This window comes from Pelodiscus sinensis, chromosome 10, assembly GCF_052426305.1.
Source record: "Pelodiscus sinensis isolate ZL-2025 chromosome 10, ASM5242630v1, whole genome shotgun sequence".
NCBI lineage: Eukaryota > Metazoa > Chordata > Testudines > Trionychidae > Pelodiscus > Pelodiscus sinensis.
Genome location: NC_143061.1, coordinates 28,918,876 through 28,939,949, shown reverse-complemented (window position 1 = coordinate 28,939,949; position 21,074 = coordinate 28,918,876). Strand labels below are relative to the sequence as shown.

The window sequence follows — 21,074 nt, the reverse complement described above, 5'->3', positions numbered from 1 at the left end:
TGGGGCTGCTTCCTGGTGTGCTGATAAAGCCACTGATATTCGCCTTCTTTCTCTCTGGGGCACCACCCTGTCCTGCTGGTCCAAATCTTCTGGTGTCCCCCAGCCAAGGCACAGAGCTGACATAACCCCAATGCCCCCCTAAACCCGCTTTCCTTACCAGTCTCACATATGACAAAAAATTAGAACCTAAGCATGTGAACAAAAACCAGGCAGCCAAGCTAGTGAGCAAAGGGATGTTCTATGCCACCACAGTGTCCTGGATCACTATTGGACTTTGTGGAAGAAATATATAACACTCAGATCAGGCAGAAAAAAGGATATTTCCATCTTCTTAATGATGAAAAATGAACATATCTGGAAAAAATCCCAACTCCAAAATATCATGTACAATATCAGCAGCCTTTCCACTAGTTTATCCTTGCTAAGTGGCCTTTGCATCTGTTTTTCCAATGGCTTACCTTGCTTATATCCTTGTTATCTGGAGTTCTAATCCACTTCATAACAGGAATGGAACCTGTTCCAACAAAATAGTTTGAGTTAGTTTTTGAGCTTTTAAAAATGTTTCTTTATTTTTCAGTAAAAGTGAGCTACATTTCAAAACAACATTGCTTCAAACTAGTCAAATTATTTTGTTCAGAAAATGTCAAAAGGGAACATTTTGAGAACTTGTTACAACCAAGAAAATTTAGTGAATTTGAAACAAATTTGTGAAATGTTTATTAACCCGAATCTTTATTTTTTCAGTGAAATATATTTTAATGAGTCACCCACTCTAATATGAGTGTGTCACTACCTCCTGAATGAATTTAAAATTTCAGATGAAAAATTTTGCTTGTCTAGAATTCTTGCTTTCTCCTTTTGCACTAGATAATTTATTATTAAACAGTATAACTAAGGTACTGCAAAGTGTTTGGGGGAGATTGTTTGGCCTGAATACTGTGTAGGATTTATTTAATGAACATTTTTCTTTAGCAGTTGTAGTCTGATCATTACTCACCTCACTGGTATATGTCATCTTGTCAGTGACCATATGCTTGTTGTTGACTTTGCATATCGGATCTTGATTTATGCTTCATTTACTTGAACTATAAAGAGCCTCTTCAGAAGGAAGCTGGGGAAATGACCCAACTGACTGATTAATGTAACACATTAGTAAACCACAAGAATAAATCATAAAAGAGGAGGTCTAAACCTGTAGCTTGCAATCCCCTCAAATAACATTAAATCCTATTCCCATCACAACTGTACAGAGTAAAAGCTGTAAGCCTGGGAAATCCCTCCATTTTTCCAGTGCATCTCCTCTTTGCCAAAGGGCTGAAGGGGTTGATTTATGTGGAAAGATTAAAAAACAAAATGTATATTGCTTCACTGAAAACTATGAGGCAGATAAGCTAATAGTTCTTGAAGGATTTTAGACAAGAAACAAGGAGCCATTAAAATGGTCAAAAGGTACAAATACCAATGACAGAATGTAATTTTTAAACTGGTTAATTAAATTCTTGCAAAATGCTCCATAGATATTCTCATTTCAGTTTAAACAAGACTTATTTTGATTTAGGTTGAGTCTGTTAAGGTCTGGTTTAAAGTGAACAGAAATAAGCTGCTCTCAAACCAAGTAAGTGTCTTATTTAGGGGTTTGCACAGGTTTAACTAAACAGATGCCACTTTCTGTGTAGCCAAGGAGTAACCTGATTACAAATTGGAGGCCTGATTTTTCCATCGCTTTTCATCTTGTACAATCACTTAAATCAGTGCAAACTGAGTGAATTTACAATCATTCTGATTTAATAGAATGTAATGCTCATTTTGCATTGGTGTAAATTATTGTACAAAGTGAAAGAGAGCAGTCAGTTGGACTTTGGATTGTTATCCATTGAGTTTGACATGTCCCAAGCAAAGAATCTTGCTGAGATTCTGCCCCCCTACAGAACTCACTATAAAAAACTACCCTGTATTTGCTCTTAACAATAGTATTGGGAGGGGGGGGGGGCGAATTTCTTGTTTCACATCGACTGTGAATAAGCTAATGCTCAGTAGATCAGAGCTGAGGTATTTAGTATTTATTTCCCCAACAATCTTGTTCAGATGTAACATGTTTTCCAGCAAGTTTCATGACTGGGTTGATGTGGGGAAGAGGGGGGTGGGGGCAGTGATGGCTTAGAGTAGCTAAATCCACCTTCAGCCCCAGTGAGGACCTTCTGATCCAACTCATTTCCTCCCCCAAATGCTATTTTGGAAGCATCTGTGGGGCAAACACTGAAGTATTTTGGTATTCATTGTTTAAAACTCCTATAGTGTTGTCTTAGTGGAGAGGTGAGATGGTCAGAGAATGGAAGAAAAGAACTGAATGTTACACGCAGGAAGATCATATGATTTAGCATTATACATCTTCAAAGAGCTGTCCAAACACTGATTAATTATTCCCCACTCCCCCAGAAGGTAGAAACGTGAGCAGTATTATCCCATATTGCTGACATCTCCATTTCCTTCTTTGTCTATTCCTGTAGTTAAAAGTAGAAGGGGAGAAAATCTCTAGTAGGATCTAAATATGGACACTCCCCCACCCCCATCATTCCATTCAGGATGGTGGAAGGGATTCCGGCCAGGTCATCCACATTAGGATCTTGTGCCTCTAATGGCGGATGATCCTGGCTCCATTGGATCTGTGCATGTGGTCTTCCAACTGGTTGCAATTTTTCATTCTCAGGGCCTCTCAAATGACATGGATTTGAACAGATCAGTTACTGTGGAGGTTAACAGCACAATAACAGTTCACACAGGCATGGTGATAAGAATTGCTGTTGTTGGAAGAGGAGTAGTTGGTCAGGACACCAGTTTTATCTACTACTCTTGTTGAATATACCAGAGTATATTTAACAGTTATCTAAACACAGATATGGGAAGAAGAAAGAGCTTATTTTATTTGTGAAAAAGATCATTTAGTGTTTATTGCACTTGAGAAGCAGATCTGCTATCGTAATTCCGGAAATATATGTGCATCAGATCAATTGAATATACATTGTACAGTCACAAGTACTATCAATAATTCATATGCTTTATGCACAATTGTTAATCTCCTTTCAGATGAACTTGGAAACAAGGACTTTATTATTAGTCTGCAAATGTAATCAAGCAGCTAAGATAAAAACACAGGCGCTCCTGGTAAAAACTATTTCACAGGTGTAGACTTGATTATGTGAATTTCAATCCCAAGTTAAAACAGGCTAGTATTTAGATAATATCCATTTCAACAACAGTATCCGAGTGGGATTTCTGGGACCCTTTGTATAACCTACACTCGCAGAGAAATTAGGAGAATATTGAGGCTAGTGTGATATTACTTCTTTAAATCCATTGTAGGTGGTATGTGTTGTCACATATTACAAGAAGACAGGTTTATTGTTTTGTCATGTTAAGTGCATTAGTAGAACTGTTTTGTTCCAACAACTTCACTGAAATTTGAACTAAATCAAGCCAAGTTGCTTTGGCAGTGCATAGAATAAATAAGCTAACAGAATGAATGTCAGGTAGGTGATAGCACCTAGCATCTCAAGAAACCTTATCATTCTTACTACTGTAATAAAAGAGGCATCAGAGTGCATCAAAGCAGGGAGGATGAGGCCCACTTCTAGCAGCTGATCTGGAGGTGTGAGTAGGAAGAGAGGAGAAGCTGCTTTTGTAGTTAGCTAGTCATTCACAGTCTTTGTTTAATCCTGAGCTGATGGTGTCAAACTTGCAGATGAACTGTAGCTCAGCTACAGTTGAACTGCCTCTGCAGATAAACTGTTACTGCTGAACTACAGTTTATCTGCAAGTTTGACACCATCAGCTCAGGATTAAACAAAGACTGTGAATGGCTAGCTAACTACAAAAGCAGCTTCTCCTCTCTTCGTATTCACACCTCCAGATCAGCTGCTAGAAGTAGGCCTCATCCTCCCTGCTTGAATTAACCTTGTTATCTCTAGCCTGATTCTGACCTGCATATTTATACCTGCCTCTGGATATTTCCACTACGTGCATCTGACGAAGTGGGTCTTTGCCCACGAACGCTTATGTTCCAATACATCTGTTAGTCTGTAAGGTACTACAGGACTCCTTATCACTTTTGTAGATCCAGACTAACAAGGATACCCCTCTGATATTTGCCATAGTACAGTGTGACATGTGGCCAATGGCATTTTGGAAATAGCAAGATTGGACTATTGAAGTCATAGAGGCTGAGGAACTATGAGAAAACCTCATCCAAATTATGTGTCTCTTGGTGCTTGTATACATAACATGCTGGAACATGATGCTCCTCTCACCACACTCAACTATGGTCAGCTCCATTGTCTCCTGTAGGCTAATCTTTTTTCCTCCTTGACCTTGGGCTCTATTATCTGAGGAAATGGAGGATTAAATTAGAGTGAGGATAATACATGCCTGGCACAGATGGAGAGAGATAAGTAGTGCACTTTGTGACAGGAAGTCACCAGGAAGAGTAAAAGGAAAGACTATAAAATGGTTGTCCATTCAATTTTAATGTGTGGCACTGAGTGTTGAGCAACAAAAAAGAAACATGAATGAAAGATCTGTTCCACAGATACACGAATGTTGAGATGGAGGAGAGGGGAACGCAAGAACAATCGCTTGGGGAGTGTGTATGTTAGAGACATGCTCAGAGAAAGTCACACAGATAAAATAAATGAGGGAGTGCAGACTCAGCTGGTAAAGCACTGTCCTGCCAACTAATTCAGTAAGAGAGTCCACAAGACCAAGACTGAGGGGAAAAAAAGATGAGAGGCTGACTCAAGAAGAAGGGGTAGGATGCAATAAAGGAAGACATGTCAGTATGTTGTGTGATATGCCATTGAACAGAGCACTTTGGGAGGAGATGACTTGTAGAACAGACCTCATTTGATGGTATTTACACAAGCAAGTAGAAGAGACCTTGGTGTCTGTGTTCATGTGTTGACCTCCCACAGACTTCACAAACTATTAAAGATGCTTATTGTATCAGAACGTCTGGAATTTATGGTGTATAATTTCACAGAGAAATGATTCTCTGAGGGGAGTATTTCACATATAGAGACTGTTCCCTGACTTCCTTGATATCCAGCAGAGAGACTGGTGGTGGCCCACAAAACTTTTCATTCACCTGCAATATTCGGCTTTGGCTGGCATGATGAGAGAGAGAACAGAATTAAGGTGTTGGAGGAATATGCACTGAGCTGTAATATGTTCACAAAATTTACTCCGAAATCATAAAAAATTGCATTTGTTGATCTAATCACGGTGTTGAAATCTTTTAGGGAGATATCGCAAAGAGTGTTTTTCTTTACTGACCATAGTAATTAAACTTGTTTGCTTGAACTTGGAGAATTTGTCTTCTTTTGTGGATGGCTTTGTCCCAAGTTTCCATAGCTCTGGCTTTTATCATGAACTAATTGAACTCCCCCCGCTCCTCACAAAAAAGCCTATATATTGTTTTAATGTTAATTTTATCTTTAAAAAAAATGGAAATGTACAAAGTACTCATGCAGGCCAGGAACTTATTTATTTATCAAGCTTTTGTTTGATCTCTGGCATAGACAGAGGCTATTTGTGCGGTTTCTACTATGAATTCACATTGTTTGATCTGAAGCAAAGAAAATACTAGGGAAAGGAGATTCCTGCAGCAGCAGTTAAAACTCAAAGAAACCTTAGGCTCATGTAGAAGCTTTTCCATTCATGTAACTGTAGAAAATTACATCCAGATGCCTTTTAGCTAGGGATTTAACCACCCCTTGTTATTTGGATACAAGTAGTTGGTGCATGCAGCGCTATAGCTGTACCTTTTCCTCACCGTGACAATTTTATTTCCATCATTAGAGTAGCTTTGATTAAAATGTAAGCTTTTAAACCTATGATTTGTAAAATGTGTTCACATAGTTTCCCTTTCACACACTCATGCACCAATTGCTTTGCTTTGGTTTCATTTGGAACCTTTTATTTTATTTTTGTTGTACTAGTTTAAATACATTCTTGGTTATAACAAGGAGTCCAGTGGTGCTTTTATTATGGCATAAGCATTCGTGAGTTGCAACTTACTTCATCAGATGCATGAAGTGAAAGAAAAAAAAGATAGCAGGGATATCTACTAATGTGATATATGCCATCATGTGCCAGCAATGCCCCTCTGCCGTATATATTGACCAAACTGGACTGTCTCTACACAACAGAATAAATAATGGGTATGTTATATCAGAGCTAATTCAGTCAGAGTAAATATGGATAAGAAGGTGAGAATACCAAAGATGAAAATTACTTATTGTAATGAGAGCCATTCCCAGTCCCTGTTCAGACCTATTCTGATTGTATCAGATTTGCATATGAATTCCAGTTTGGTGGTTTCATGTTGCAGTCTGGTTTCAAATTTTTTTTCCTTGAGGATGGCAATGTTCAAGTCTGTAACTGTGTTCAGGGAGGATAAAATGTCCTCCCACTGTTTATTGTATGTTGCCATTCTTGATGTCTGATTTGTGTTTATTTATTCTGTTGTGTAGAGACAGTCCAGTTTGGTCAATATATACGGCAGAGGGGCATTGCTGGCACATGATGGCATATATCACATTAGTAGATGTGCAGGGGAACGATGGTAAGCTGATGTGGGTAGGTCCTATGTTAGCGTCACTATGGTAGATGTGTGGACAGAGTTGGCAACAGGGTTTGTAGCAGGAATTAGTTCCTGGGTTAGTTTTTCTGTTCTGGGGTATGTGGATGGTGCTGAGTATGTGTTTCAGGCTGTGGGACTGTCTGTAAGCAAGGATTGGCCTTCTTCCCAAGGTCTATGAGAGCATCGGATTTTATTCTAGGTTAGGCTGTAGATCTTTGATGATGTGTTGGAGAAGTTTTAGCTGGGAGATATAGGTAATGGCCGTTAGTATTCTGTTGCTTTCTTTGTTGGGTCTCTTCTGTAGTAAGTGATTTTTGGGTACTCATTTGGATCTGTCAATTTGGTTTCCAACAATATTTTCTTATAATATTTTCTTCTAGTTTTCAAACCTTAAACATTGATTTAGCTGTGCCAACACAATTTTTTCCCTTGAGAATGGCAACTTTCAAGTCTGTAACTCTGTGTCTGTAACTCTGTGTGCTTTAAATGTTCTCCTGCTGTTTTTGTTTTTTCCAAATTTTTCCATTTTATGTCTTTCCTTTAAGGTTTGTTGAGAAGCAATCCTATTCTAGGTTCGTCCTATTTTTCTGGCTCATCTTGGTTCAGTCTCTTTCAATATTCACTTGGTCATGTCAGTTTTGAGGACTGTATTTGATTTGGTGATTCTGTCTCATTTCTGTTTGGTTTTATGAGAAGCAATTTCATTCCAGATATATCCCATTTTTCTGGTATAATCAAACCCTTATTTTACTTTTAAGTTATGATAAGTGGAAGCTGTACACCAAATTTGGTAGTCCTAGCTCTTGCAGTTTAGGAGGAGTTCTCGATCAAACAAACACTCTAAAATATATAGTAGTCAACATAATGCATTAATATAAATTAAAGATATATCATATTAAATTTTAGGAATAGCTGTTATCATACTTAACTGTTTGGCAGTGTGTTTTGTAAATAAATAGTAACATTAGAATATTACATCTTTCAGTACCCAATACTCTTGCCTAAATTATCTGAGAATCTTAACAAAAGATAACTAGGATCAAAAGAGAATCATGTTCCAAATAAACCACTGAGTCCATCAAAAGGAATAAATACCCCAACAACCTAGTAGCATGAATATTGCATAATGCAAACAGGTTACTCAGACCACACAGACAACATGAAAAGGGAACAAAAATTATTCTTACAGCTTTGAGTATGATGGATTCCACAAATCAATTTTTGTGTCCAGTGACGGGAAGAGAATTTCAAAGTCAAGGGCTCTCAGAGAATATGGTTCTACCAACCTCAACAGCTGCAACAGAATAGTTGTGGGATGGGAGTCCTTTAAGAAGTGAGTCTGTATTAATGTATAATCCTTTAAATATTAAAAAGTAAAGCAATCATAGCACATTTATTAAGTTCAGAGTTGAACAAAAGACAGAATATCATGTTTTTAATCTAATTGTCCTTCTTTATTTTTGCTTTTTTATAGAAGTGGAGCACCATTTTAAAATAAGCAGTAGCATCTCAGATGTAAAATGAACCCTTTTTATCCCATAGAACTCAAACTCTGCTGACTAGTAAGCCAGTAGCCAGCACCTCCCAATTTAACCATATATGCAGTTAGCCAAAGGAACCAACTGTGTCCATTGTGTTTAGATAATCAAGGCCATGACTGAACAACGTTCTTAAACCTATGCCAGAGTTTAAGCATATACATCCCAAAGGTGCCATTTTGGGAGGCTAGGGGGGCAGCAGCCATGTACTCTGGGACGTGGCTTGCTTTTCATCCCGTTCTTTGGATGCTAAAGGAGTGCGGAGAAAGTGCTTGCATTCCAGGAATACCTCTCAAACCTTGCTGGTGAAGGAAGCTCACCAACCAGGTGTGAGAGGCATGCACAGAATGCAAGCACTTTCCCCTCACTCCTTTAGCATCCGGGGAACAGGATGAAAAGCAAGCCACATCCCAGAGTACACAGCTGCTGCCCCCCCCCCCCTTCCCTTATGAAATGGCACCCTTGATGCATCCATTGGACCTACTTGCATGCTTAAAAATTGGCAAAGACTTAAATTCCTTGCTGAATTATAGCTTTAGATTGTTGTGTACATGAGTCAGTCAGTAAAATAGCTTGTAAGGATGTGGTTGAAGACAGGAGGAATATGCATTATACAAATCTTTCCAAAGTTAACTTTTCTTGTATACCAAGTACTTTAAGGGCAATTCTTTACTAGAAACTTTAGCCTGTTTGGAAGGTGGATGGTGTGTGTGTGACATTTCTATACTAGAAAAAGCCATATGTGCATTTACAATGGCGTAAAGTGCTTCTGTTAGTAGATTATTTAGCTCACTGAACCTGTATAAACTATACTGGCAAAAGCACTTTTTTGCCGGCATAAGATATATCTGCATTAAGAGGGTTTGCCTAACACTTTTAGGTGAATAAAAGCATTATTTCCTTGTTCCTAGTAAGATCATCATGGCTGATAGGTACTGATTGTGTGTGTGGTGGGGGGGAGATTCAAGTTTCTATGAGTGCAGTTAAAACTTAGAATAGTCTGAGACATGTAGAGAAGGGCAACCAAAATTATTAGGAGTATGGAACAGCTTCCATAGGAGGTATGATTAAAAAGACGAACTGGAGCTTAGAAAAGAGTCAACTAAGGGGAGATACTAAAGAGGTCTATAAAAATCATTGATGGTGCAAGAAAAAAATGAATGAAGAAGTAGGGGAACACCTCATGAAATTAATAGGCAGCAGATTTAAAACAAACATAAGGTAGTTCTTCATCACAAACACACAGTCAACCTGCAGACTCATTGCCAGGGGATGGTGTGAAGACCAAAATATAACTTGGATCCAAAAAGAATAAACTATGTTCATGGAGAACAGGTCCATCAATAGCCAAAAGGGCCAGGGATGTAACGCCATACTTGAAGCATCTCTAAACCTCTAGATACTGGATCTAGACAACAGAAAATGGTTCACTCAGTGAATTGCCTTGTTTTATTCATTCCTTCTGAAGCATTTGGTTCCAGCCACTGCCAGAAGATAAGATACTAGACTAGCTGGACCATCCTGTTTGAGCCAGTAAAGCCGTTCTTATGAGTATTTTTTACTCTAAATACAATATAGAGAAAGCATTTTTATATATGCATGTGAAAACAGAAATATCCTATGGGCCATAACTTGACCCTAGGTTGAGTCAGGAGGTGCAAGGCAGACAGAAACAGCCCTAGATCAGAGGAGCAGGTAGGTTACTTGCACCTCCCACCCAGGATCCTACACTGAGCATAGTTTATCCATTTCTGGAGACCTGCCCCAATGTCTTTCGATGTAAAGACACACGGTTAATAAAGTTCAAAATATTTTTATTTATTTAAGTTACTTCCTCTCTGGTTTTTTTTGTATTCTGTGCTAGCTGAGCCTTAAACAACGAGTCATAGGTTAATATTATTGCAACAGATATAGTGTTCTACATAGGTTGTTTTTTCTGAGTCTACTGCAACAGCTGTGTTGCCTCATATGTGTGCCCATGTTAATATTAATATTAGCAATAATAGTCAAGATTAACATCAAATTCCCATGATTATGACCATGTATGTGTGTCACAACTTTACCATTCTTTAAAAGGTTGGATTATGTTTCTGGTTTATTACTTTAGCCTTCTCTATAAAGAGCCATTTAAAAACAAGTTTGTAATTAACATCAACTTCCATGATGTATACACTGAGATCTCTGTATTTTTAGCATAGTTCACATGTTGTATATTAAGTTCCAGCATTAAGTAATATTGTTCACTTTCTCTGCTCTTATAGTCATCCTGAAAGATAAACACAACTCCAGTTAAAACTATATTTCCAGTGTTTGTATGAAAAGAGGCTGTGTAAGTAATGCATATAATGTTTGCAATAAAAATTACATGATTTTTCCATTGTAAATATGATGCATCTTCATAAATCATACCTCTCTACCGCAGCATTAATATGAGGGTGAATAGGGTTCAACAACAAAGTACGGGGGAACATATGCTCTGGCGAGTTTTACCTAGCCAAGAAGGTGTTGAGCTAGTATCAAGGGTAGTTGCAAATCTGACTATGCCTCTATTACTCCAGGAAAACCTGGCCAAAGTGGAAGGGACATCGCAACTACAGGACACAAGGGCTGGCATCCTGACAGAACTGCTGTAAAATTTGTCTGCCACACAAAACAAAATAAATTGGGGAAATGAGCACAGACATTTGCATCAGTCTGACCAATACTCACAATATGGGGTAGCATAGGGCATAAAATAGAAATGTCTAAAAGAATAGTCCAGCTATTTGTTGTAAGTCACAACACAAGAGCTCTATCGTCTGGTCTATACAACAATGATTGCATCCAAATCACAGAATCCGTAAAAGTGGATATCGTCAGGATATGAAAAACAAGAACAAACGACCTTGTTGCACAATGGTAGAGTAGAGAGCAAGTATTCCCAGCAAAGAATTTGACAATAGAGAAGGAACTTGGGTTGGATTCATTGACAGGAAAGAAACAGTTCCAAAGATTAGCAGTTGTGACACATCACCCCCAATAGCAGTTCTTATGCTTCAGATAAAATGAAGAAGAAAAATTAAAATTATTCAGGTGTATGCTCCCACACAGCAAATGGAAGTCAAAGAGATGGAGCATTTCTATGGAGAGCTGAAGAAGGCAATGCAGAAAAGATCCACCTACACAATCATCCAATGGGATTTCAATGCAATAGTGGCTGAAAAGGAGAGCAAGAAGGAAAAGTACATGGGAAAATTAAATAAAGGCATAAGAAATGATCACAAAGCACATCTGGTTGCATTAATTGAGGCAATCTATCTGTACATTGAGGCAAACTATCTGTACATAATTAATACGATATTTCAAATAGAACATCAGCAGTCACATGGAAAAACCTAGATGGAATTGCACTGAATCTGATGGGATTATGCATTGACAGATACTAGAAAAATCTTCAATGATGTTGTGACAATAGGAACCCAAATTATTTACACAGGCTCAGACCATTGTATGCTGTACCCAAAAATATGTTTTGACAATGGACAACTGAATAAAAAGAAGACAAAAACTGATGTGAAAATGACATTTCATTGAAGAGGCACAAGAAGTGAGTGAAATAGACCTCGAGTATAAGGTCAACAGAGATATTGATAATGATTACAAAAAGTTTATCTTTCCAATAGATTTCCAGAAAGCCTGTGACAGGCTCCCTCACCAAAGGCTCTTAAGTAAAGTAAGTTGTCATGGGATAAGAGGGAAGGTACTTTCATGGTCTAATAACTGGTTAAAAAAACAGTATTCCTGGTAGGAATAAATGGTAAGTTTTCAGAATGGAGAGAGGTAACAAAATGGCAAATGAAATGCACATTGGAAAAAATAATCCCAACTATACATACAATATGATGGGGACTAATTTAGCTATAACTACTCAAGAGAAAAATCTTAGAGTCATTGTGAATAATTCTCTGAAAACATCTATTCAATATGCAGCTGCAATCAAAAAAAACAAACACAGTGTTAGAAATCATTTAAAAAAGGAATAGAAAATAAGACAGAGAATATCTTATTGCCTCTATATAAAACTATGGTACACCCACATCTTGAATACTATATACAGATGTGATCACTTCATCTCAAAAAGATATATTGGCATTGGAAAAGGTTCAGAAAAGGGCAACAAAAATGATTAGGGGTTTGGAATGGGTCCCATCTGAAGAGAGAGGAAAAAAAGACTGAGACTTAGAAAAGGGGAAACTAAGGGGCAATATGATAGAGGTCTATAAAATCATGACTCGTATGGAAAAAGTGAATAAGGAAATGTTATTTACTTGTTTCAATAACATAAGAATTAGGGGTCACCAAATGAAATTAATAGGTAGCAGGTTTTAAATAAATAAAAGGAAATTTTTCTTCACACAGCACATGGTGAACTCCTTGCCAGAGGATGTTGTGAAGACCAAGACTTCAACAGGGTTTAAAAAAGAACTAGATAAATTCATGGAGGTTAGGTCCATCAATGGCTATTAGATGGGTAGGAATGGTGTCTCTAGCTTCTGTCAGAGACTGGGAATGGGTGATGGGAGAGGGATTGCTTGAAGATTCCCTGTTGTGTTCACTGCCTCTGGGGCATCTAGTATTGGCTACTGTCAGAAGACAGGCTACTGGGCTAGACAGACCTTTGGTCTGACCCAGTATGGTCGTTCTTATGTTCTAACACGCTGAAGACAATGCAGATGTGGAATTAGCATCACACAGCAGGAATCATCTCTGTAGATGGGAAAGTAATCGAGGAGGTTGACAAATATATTTACCTGGATCAGCAGCTGAACAGAGACAATTCATTCAAAGGGGAATGCAGTAGGAGGAGAAAGGCAGGTTGAGCAAATTTCAACAAAATAAAAATGCCTTTAACAGATGATGAACTGCCCAGGAAGAAAAAGACCTGTTTAACTCCACTATTCTTCCAACAATGCTAAATGGATTGGAAAACTAGTCAATGATGAAAGCAGAGGAAGAAAAATTCACTGTCATCCAGGAGGAATGGAAAGGCAAATGTGTAAGGTATCATTCCATGATCACATATCACATATGAGGAGATCAGAAGGTGTACAGAGGTGACCAATGTAGTGCTGGTGATGTACCTTGAGAAGAGGAGATGGGTATGCCATGTAGTCCGCAGGCAAACCACATTAGTGACTGGATCCACAATAATATTGAATCTGCTTTTCAACGTGTTCAAATGAGTGTAGTTGGGACATCACCATACATTGTATTTTTCTTCTAAACAACTTAACATTTCTTTTGTCTTTCAGCAAAACTATCATTGACAGATACCAGCGCAAAAATACAGTAACTGTTAGAACGGTTACAGAATTACTTTATGGGAATGATATAGGAAAGCAAAAGCTGACTAGCTCAGCAGTTTTCTACCAGCATTCCACTACCCTGTGGAGGAGCTGTGAGCAGGTTTCAGGGAGTCAGCTAGGCAAAACTGGTTTTCTGCCCAGAGCAGAAAGCTGAAGTCCATGCCCCACAATGAGGGCTGAAGGAATCCAAGTTCTAGCACCAGCCCCACAGGGCTGAAGAAGCTCCAGCCTCACTGAGCTGTGTAGGCTGCCAGGCTGGGGTACATTGCCCAGCATCTCCCCTCCCACCATAGCTGTTGGGAGAGGCATGTTCTGCCCCACCTCTCAGCCAACCAGTGCCAGGCAGGGGTGTGGTCTCCTGCCGGATGTGGAACAATGGTTCACTGCACCGTGGGAAGGTTACGTAGAGCCCAGCATGGCAGCTTTAGAGCATCCATGACCCAGGCAGCGGTGCTCAGCTGGCTGGTGGGAGGCAGTATAAGGTTAAGTGAGTGGGATGGGGCAGGCACTGGAGACTCCAAGGGCAAGGCTAGTGCTGGGGGGCTTTAGGGGTGGGGGCTCTATGACACAGGGTGCTTGCACTGGGGGGCTCTGGGAATGGGGCAAATATTGGTGTCTGGGGGCTGGCAAATGAGGGCATACTCAGGGAGGTTAGGTGCAATGGGACTCTGGAAACAGGAGGCTGGCCTTGGGGGGGTCTGGTGGTGAGGGGCTATAAGGGGCAGGGGACTGGCACGGAGGCATTTGGGGTGGAGGACTGGCACTGGGGGTTGGGTGCAGGGAACTCTGGAGTCAGTAGCTAGCTCTGGGGGGGTGGTGGAGGGATCTAGGGATTAGGGCTGGTACTGAGAGGCTCTGGGGCTGGGGTGTACCTCAGTCCCAGCCCCCAGAGCCACTGTGAACAGCTGGCTTCAGCTGCAGCAGCCACCCGCCACGTGGCAATTGCCAGAGCTGAAGCTGACTGTTCATGGCAACTCTGGAGGCCGGGGCTTTTGGTGGACCAGCAACATTTTAATTGCATATTTGCATATTCATTGTTTGCATAGCTGGACCATTGGTCTCATCCAGTATGGCCATTCTTATACTCTTAAATTGATTTGTTTTACTTGAAACTTTCTGTCTTTGTTCCTCAGTAAATTTGTTTTAGGTTCACTATAGAGCAATTCAGTGTTTGAAAGGAAGCTGTATTCACTAGTGAAGTTAATAGGCTGTAATGTGTTGTTGTGTCTTTTGAAGAACTAACCAGGTAGATACCCAGAAGTCACCTACTTCAAAACAGAACCAACAAAGAAAGCAACAGAACACTGCCAGCTATTACCTAACCCCCCAGCCAAAACCTCTCCTATACATCAGTGTTTCTCAACCATTTTTATAATGTAACCCTTTTTCAAAAAAAAAAAGTATCCCCAGTACCTACAGTTTTCAGACACGCAATTTTTTTCTACCATTGCAACACATTTGTTTAAACAACTTAATCGTAGCTGAGTGGGCAATGGAATTTTTGGGTGTAAAAAGTACAAAAATAATAAAACACTGTAAAACTTAAAACAAAAATTCAGTTTTCTCCAAATTTCAGTTGTGTTGATGTAACCCCCAGCCTTCTCTTGAGTACTCCTAAGGGTACTCATCCCACTGGTTGAGAAACACTGCTATACATCATCAAGGATCTACAACCTATCACAGATGATACCTTGTTCTCATAGACTTTGGGAAACAGGCTATTGCTTGCTTATGGACAGCCCCCCAACCTGAGGCAAAAATTCACCACCAACTTAACACCCCACAACAGAAAATCTAATTCAGGAACCTATCTCTGAAACAAGCCCCTTCTCAACACTGCCCACACATCTACCCTAGTGACACCATCAATCACAGGACCTAACCACATCAGCTATACCATTAAAGGCTATTGACATGCCAACAATGTCCTTCTGCAATGTACATCGGACAAACTGGACTATTTCTACACAACAGAATAAATGGACATGAATCATACATTAAGAATGGCAACATCCAAAAGCCACTGGGGAGCCTTTTAACCTCCCTGGGCACAGTTTCAGACTTGAAACTTCCCATTTTTGCACAGAAAAGCTTCAAAAACAGCCTTCAGAGAGAAACTGCTGAGCTGGAATTCATATGCAAATTGGATAGACTGAACCAAGGCCTAACAAACACATAGGCTATGTCTACACTGGCGGGTTATTGCGCAAGAAGGGCCATTCTTCCGCAGAGCATCCACACTGCTCACTCGCTCTTGCACAAGAGGATTTACAGTAAAGTGTGGTAAGAGAGGGCTTCTTGCGCAAGAGCTACACTTTTCTAACAGGTATAAGTCTTCTTGCGTGAGAACTCTTGCACAAGAGGGCAGTGTGGATGCCATTTTTCTATAAACATTGTTTCATGATTCTTCATTTTTTAGCTAAATAATTTGAAGTGACAAAAATAAGGTAACTGCAATGCATTTGGAAGATATTCTATTGAAGACTTTCAAAATATATTTAAAATTAAAGGGGAAAAAAGACACTAAACTATAAAAGCATATTTACAAAGAAAAACTGTCCTTTTTGTTTTTTAGATATGTAATTGAAAACATGCAATATTTTAAAACAGGCTTTGTTCTTTAAACTTAAACAGTAAAGACCATTTTCATTGTTTTCATTGTTTTTTGTTTTTATTAAGGCCCCATTTTTAGCATTGAGGGGAAAATCCAATATTCTGTATTCAATTTAAGTGAAACAATAGGTGATATAAGCATATGGGAATCTTTTGGATAAAATGATTGTTTTAAAATAAAGATATGCATCAAGAAATCTTCATTACTTTTGCATGGATGATTCTATTTATATCCTGTTAAAATAGGACTTCTGTTGAAGTAACACTCTGCAGGAAATCATAGACATTTTTTTTTGGCTCCTGTAATGTCATTGATCATTTTACAGACATAGAAAAAATGGTTTCCAAATTGTTTTAAAAAAATCAAACCAGTTGTAATGGCACATAGTGTCTTACCACAACATTTGCTGTGAAGTTAATGCACTTAAATCCTTATTTAATTCAGATGTGCCAATGATCTATTTCTTTTCTTTCTGAAGGAGTCCCTGAGACCCTTGAAGACATTCTTTCAGTTGTATATAGAATAATCATGGGTTATCTGATTTCTGTTACACAGAAGAATCAACATTGTAGCGAAATTCATTCCTGCTGTAAATTCACTGTTTTCCAATCCATTTTTAATATCCAACTCCCTTCCCCGCCCTATCCCGGACCACGTTTTTAACATCTTGTTCCATTTTTTTTATCATTTAGAATAAATACTATGTTTACTCTTGGAAACAAGACTCGTAGCATATTTTATGCCACTGAATAGACATGTGGCCCATTCATAGTACATTTTTCTATTAGATCGTGTTTTGTGGATAAATCCTTTATTAAGCTAAAGGTGTAAAGTGCAAAACTACATTGCTGATGCCATTGCAGAACAGAAGATTGGATACTTTTCATCATTCTTTAAAGTAAAAGCAGTAGGGCACAACTTTATTATTTGAGGGATCTCAGAGGAGGAAAGCTTTGCCTTTCCTTATGTGGAAGATGATAGCCTTTAACAGAGGTGGGCAAATACTGCCCCTAGGCCAGATCTGATTCCCCAGGGTTAGCCTCTGGTGGGCTGCTAATGCTATATATACCCATGCCTCTGCAGGTAAGGGGAATTGTAGCTCCCATGGCCGTGGATCACCATTCCCAGCCAATGGGTGCTGTGGGAAGCAATGTTCTGGTCCATGCTGCTTTGCACAATTCCTATTGGCTGGGAATGGCAATCCACAGCCAATGGAACCTACAATTGCACATACATGCAGAGGCACAGGTAAATATAGCAGCAACAGCCTGCCAGGGACTAAGCATGGTGAATTGCTGCTATTTTATTTCTCACCATTGCAAGCAGTAATTCCAGCCTTCCCTTTTTGCCTTCAGATACACTGAGACATGCACAGTTCCTGATGGATTAGCCAGAGACCATCCATGAGGAAGTCCTGGAGCCCTCTGCTGCTAAGCATCGATTGGACTTGTGCTCAATGGATTTATTTCACTGATCCCTGTGCCCCAGATCCCTATGAAATGTTTCACCGAGAGACTCATAGGAAAGGCAATAAAAGTGGATACTAATTTAATCTGGATTTAAATTACAGCCAGAACAGGCAAATGAGGTAATAGCTTTTACTGAACCAACTTCTACTTGTGATAGAGACAAGCTTTTGAGGTATACAGAGCTCTTGTTCTGTGCGTAAGTTTGAAAACTTGCCATTCTGAAAACAGAAGTTGGTGTAATAAAAATATTACCTCATTCACCTTGTCTCTTTAATATTCTGGGATGAATATGGCTATAACACCACTGATCAGAGGAAGAAACTCTTAAAGTAAGCTGTTATAAATCCTCGTAGTTCTAAAGCTTTCTCAAAGAGTTTCCTTAAGATGATATTGTTGTAAGTGTATCTGGATGTATTAGTATTACTAGATGGTATCCTGCTGAAACATTATGTGTAAGGGAAGAAATGAAACCCAGATTTCCAAGATTTGTTGGCAGTAACTAGAATGAATTAGTGTGTTCTAATGCATCCTTATTTATCATAGACTTCTATTGCAAGTGGATTGATTCTGAATGAGTTGAATAGTCACAATTCAAAGGATATAGTTTTGCAATTTAATTTACTTACATATGTAACATGCTTTAGAATAGTCTTTGTTTTGTTAAAAATATATTTTAAAATCACAATTCTTCTATAGAATTTTAAAAAATTCTCTCTACTACCTATTGGCTGTTGCATTGCGTAAGTGCAACACTTTTACTACTCTGGTCAGTCTCCTATCCTAGCAAGCAGTGGCATTAAAAGACTTCTTTGTTGGTAATCTCAATAGAAAGTGCCAGGATTGACTGGGCATAGGGACTTGCATTGAGATTATTCTTCCTGGACAGGGCTGGGACACATTGGAAGGTTGATGTTGTAAAGTGTGCATTACCACTGACTGAGCTGTAGTGATGCTTGGGATTAACGGAAGACATAGGTTTTCAGAGCTGTCAATCTGGCACCTTTCCAGGTGCTTAAATTGACTTTTAAAAACTTGAAAAAAACCCAATACAGAGTACACAGAAAAGTACAGTAAAAGCAAATTAAGGTGGGACTATGGCTGGTTGGGAATTTTTCAAAGAATTGTTCTCTAATACAAAAATGCTGATTTGTCAAAATTTAAATGTTCAGTAGGGTTATCCAATTTCCCAACTCCTCAAAATGTTGAGGAAAAAAGTTTCAAAACTGAAATTTAAAAAAGATGTTTTGACATTTTCAAAATGGAAAATTACAGTTTTCCATTATGAAAACAATTCCAGTATGAAACAATTTTTGGTTGAGAAATGTAAGCTAATTAGACTGAATCATAATGAAACATTTCGAAACGATTGAAAAAAATAGTTTGATTAAGCCAAAATAAAAAAAAACAACTTTTTGTTTTGGTTCACAAATATTTTTGACATTTCTACTTCTTACCCTGATTTGAGATGGGGAAAAAAGAGCTGAACTCACGAAAAGATTTGTGAGATATGGAAAGTATTTCCGGCCCCATGCTTGGTGGGACAAACCACTAACAAGGACAATCTCTGTTAAATATAAAATGTACACACGCCCACTAGTGGCTAGAGACTCTAGAGCACAATATTAATGGTTTTCTGGGTAAAGCTTATTATACTTTGATTGCAATTGAGGAGATGTGGTGCATTTCATACTTAGCTGTGCATTTCAGTGTTTCTGTTTGTTTGCGCCAACACCATAAAGCAATCTGAATGACCTTTCTGTAAGTGAATACATTGTACGCTGCAGGCATGAATATTATAAACTAATTAGGTGAATAACATTCACACACAAAATTTTTCAGAACACGATCTAAACTGCCCTGTTGAAATGCAATTAAAAAAAATACAACCAGGAAATGTGATTTTCCCAGAGAAAGTAACTATAAAATAAATGTAATAAAAAAGGTTTCTTGATTTCACACCTACCTTCATTTTCTCCTTTCCCTATTGCTACTGGCATATTCCTTTACCAAATGCAAATCCCCATCCTTTCTGGGAAAATATGGGAGTCTGTAATGCTCAGTTTAAACACTGTTTAGTGCACTTTAATGAGGTAATTATTATTATCTCTGTTTTACAGATGTGGCACCTGAGGCAGAGAACCCAACACGGCTTGGCTAGTCAGTGAGAAAAAGGAGGAAGTAAAACCCAGCTCTCTTGACTGGCAGATCCCACCTTAATCACGATGTAACATTGTCATAGATGAGGTACTGTATTTGCTGCAATTCTAATACCTCCCATGTATTTTAGAAGGCCTTACAGCAACTCTGCAGATAGGTCAATACCTTCATATGTACAATTTAATGCAAAGGGACTGCTGTACAGCTACTCTGAGAACCTTAATAAGGGGATTCAGAGTTCTTTTTTTCTCCCAGTGACTCTCCCTTCTTCAGCAACTAGTCGGGACTTCACTCTAGCATTCCTTTGAATGTTAATTGTGGGAGCAGCAATTTCACCTGATGACACTATGACCCGAAGAGAATAAGGTCAATTGATCACACTCTCTGGACATGTGCTATGTAGCATGTTTTAAGGGGAGGAGCATATTCTAAATATTTTTATGCTACTTGTTTTGGAGCAATAGTAAACAGGGCTGTCCTTAAAATTGTTGGTGCCCTATGCAACCCGAGCACCTGTACCTTCCATCGCCGGGGGAGGGGAGAAGTAGGGCCACTCCCTGGGATGAGGCTGTGCTCAGGAGCTGTGGGGAGGGAAGGGAGGATGGTGGGGGAGAAGGCAGACTGAATGGCACAGCTGTCTGGAGCTTCAGGCTGGTGGGCAGGGCAGCTTGCTGGAATGGCAGCCTGGGTGGTGGATCAGGGGGACAGAGGATTGGGGTGGGGAGACCAGGGCCGGGGGAGTTTATCCAATGGGGCTGGGAAGCAGAACACCAGACATGGAAGATTGGGGTTGCCAGAGCTGGTGCTGCCTGTGGCCAGAGGTGTCCCTAGGCATACAAGGCATACTACAAATTTAGTACAAGTTGAAACTCTCCTAACTGGGATTCTTTGATCTGGCAACATCCATGGTCTGGCACAGATATTGTACGACCAGAGTGTACTGGTAGAGGGCCAGTGGCAAGTGTCCCCCTGGAGGGTCAACAGGGCACTGGGATGCCTGCAGTGAACCTGCTGTCAGTGCAAGTCTGTCCAGCGGGGTCGAGAGACATGTGCGTGGTTGCTCGGCAGGGCTGGGAGCTGTGGTAGCTCAGTGGGGCAGGGATCCCTGGTGCACGGTTGCTGGGCAGGTCCTGGAATTTCAGAGCAACATATGCAGCTGCCCTGCAGGTCCCAGAGCCAGGGCAGTGATGGCTGCTCAGCGGAGTCTGGTGGCCCTGCTACCTTGCTTGAGGTGAGGAGCAGGGGAGGGGGAGGGCAGCAGCAGAAGGTCCAGAAATGATCTCCCCTGGTCCAGCAAAATCCCTCATCTGGGACTGG

General features: G+C 39.6%; 1 protein-coding gene across 1 annotated transcript in view; it reads left to right on the top strand.

Moving 5' to 3' along the window:
• MED12L (mediator complex subunit 12L) overlaps nt 1–21,074 on the top strand; it is a 479,380-nt gene that overhangs the window by 408,319 nt on the left and 49,987 nt on the right. The window contains exon 47 of the mRNA XM_075937725.2: nt 19,718–19,844. The gene's annotated coding sequence lies outside the window, so the exon portion shown is untranslated. The remainder of the gene's footprint in view (nt 1–19,717; nt 19,845–21,074) is intronic.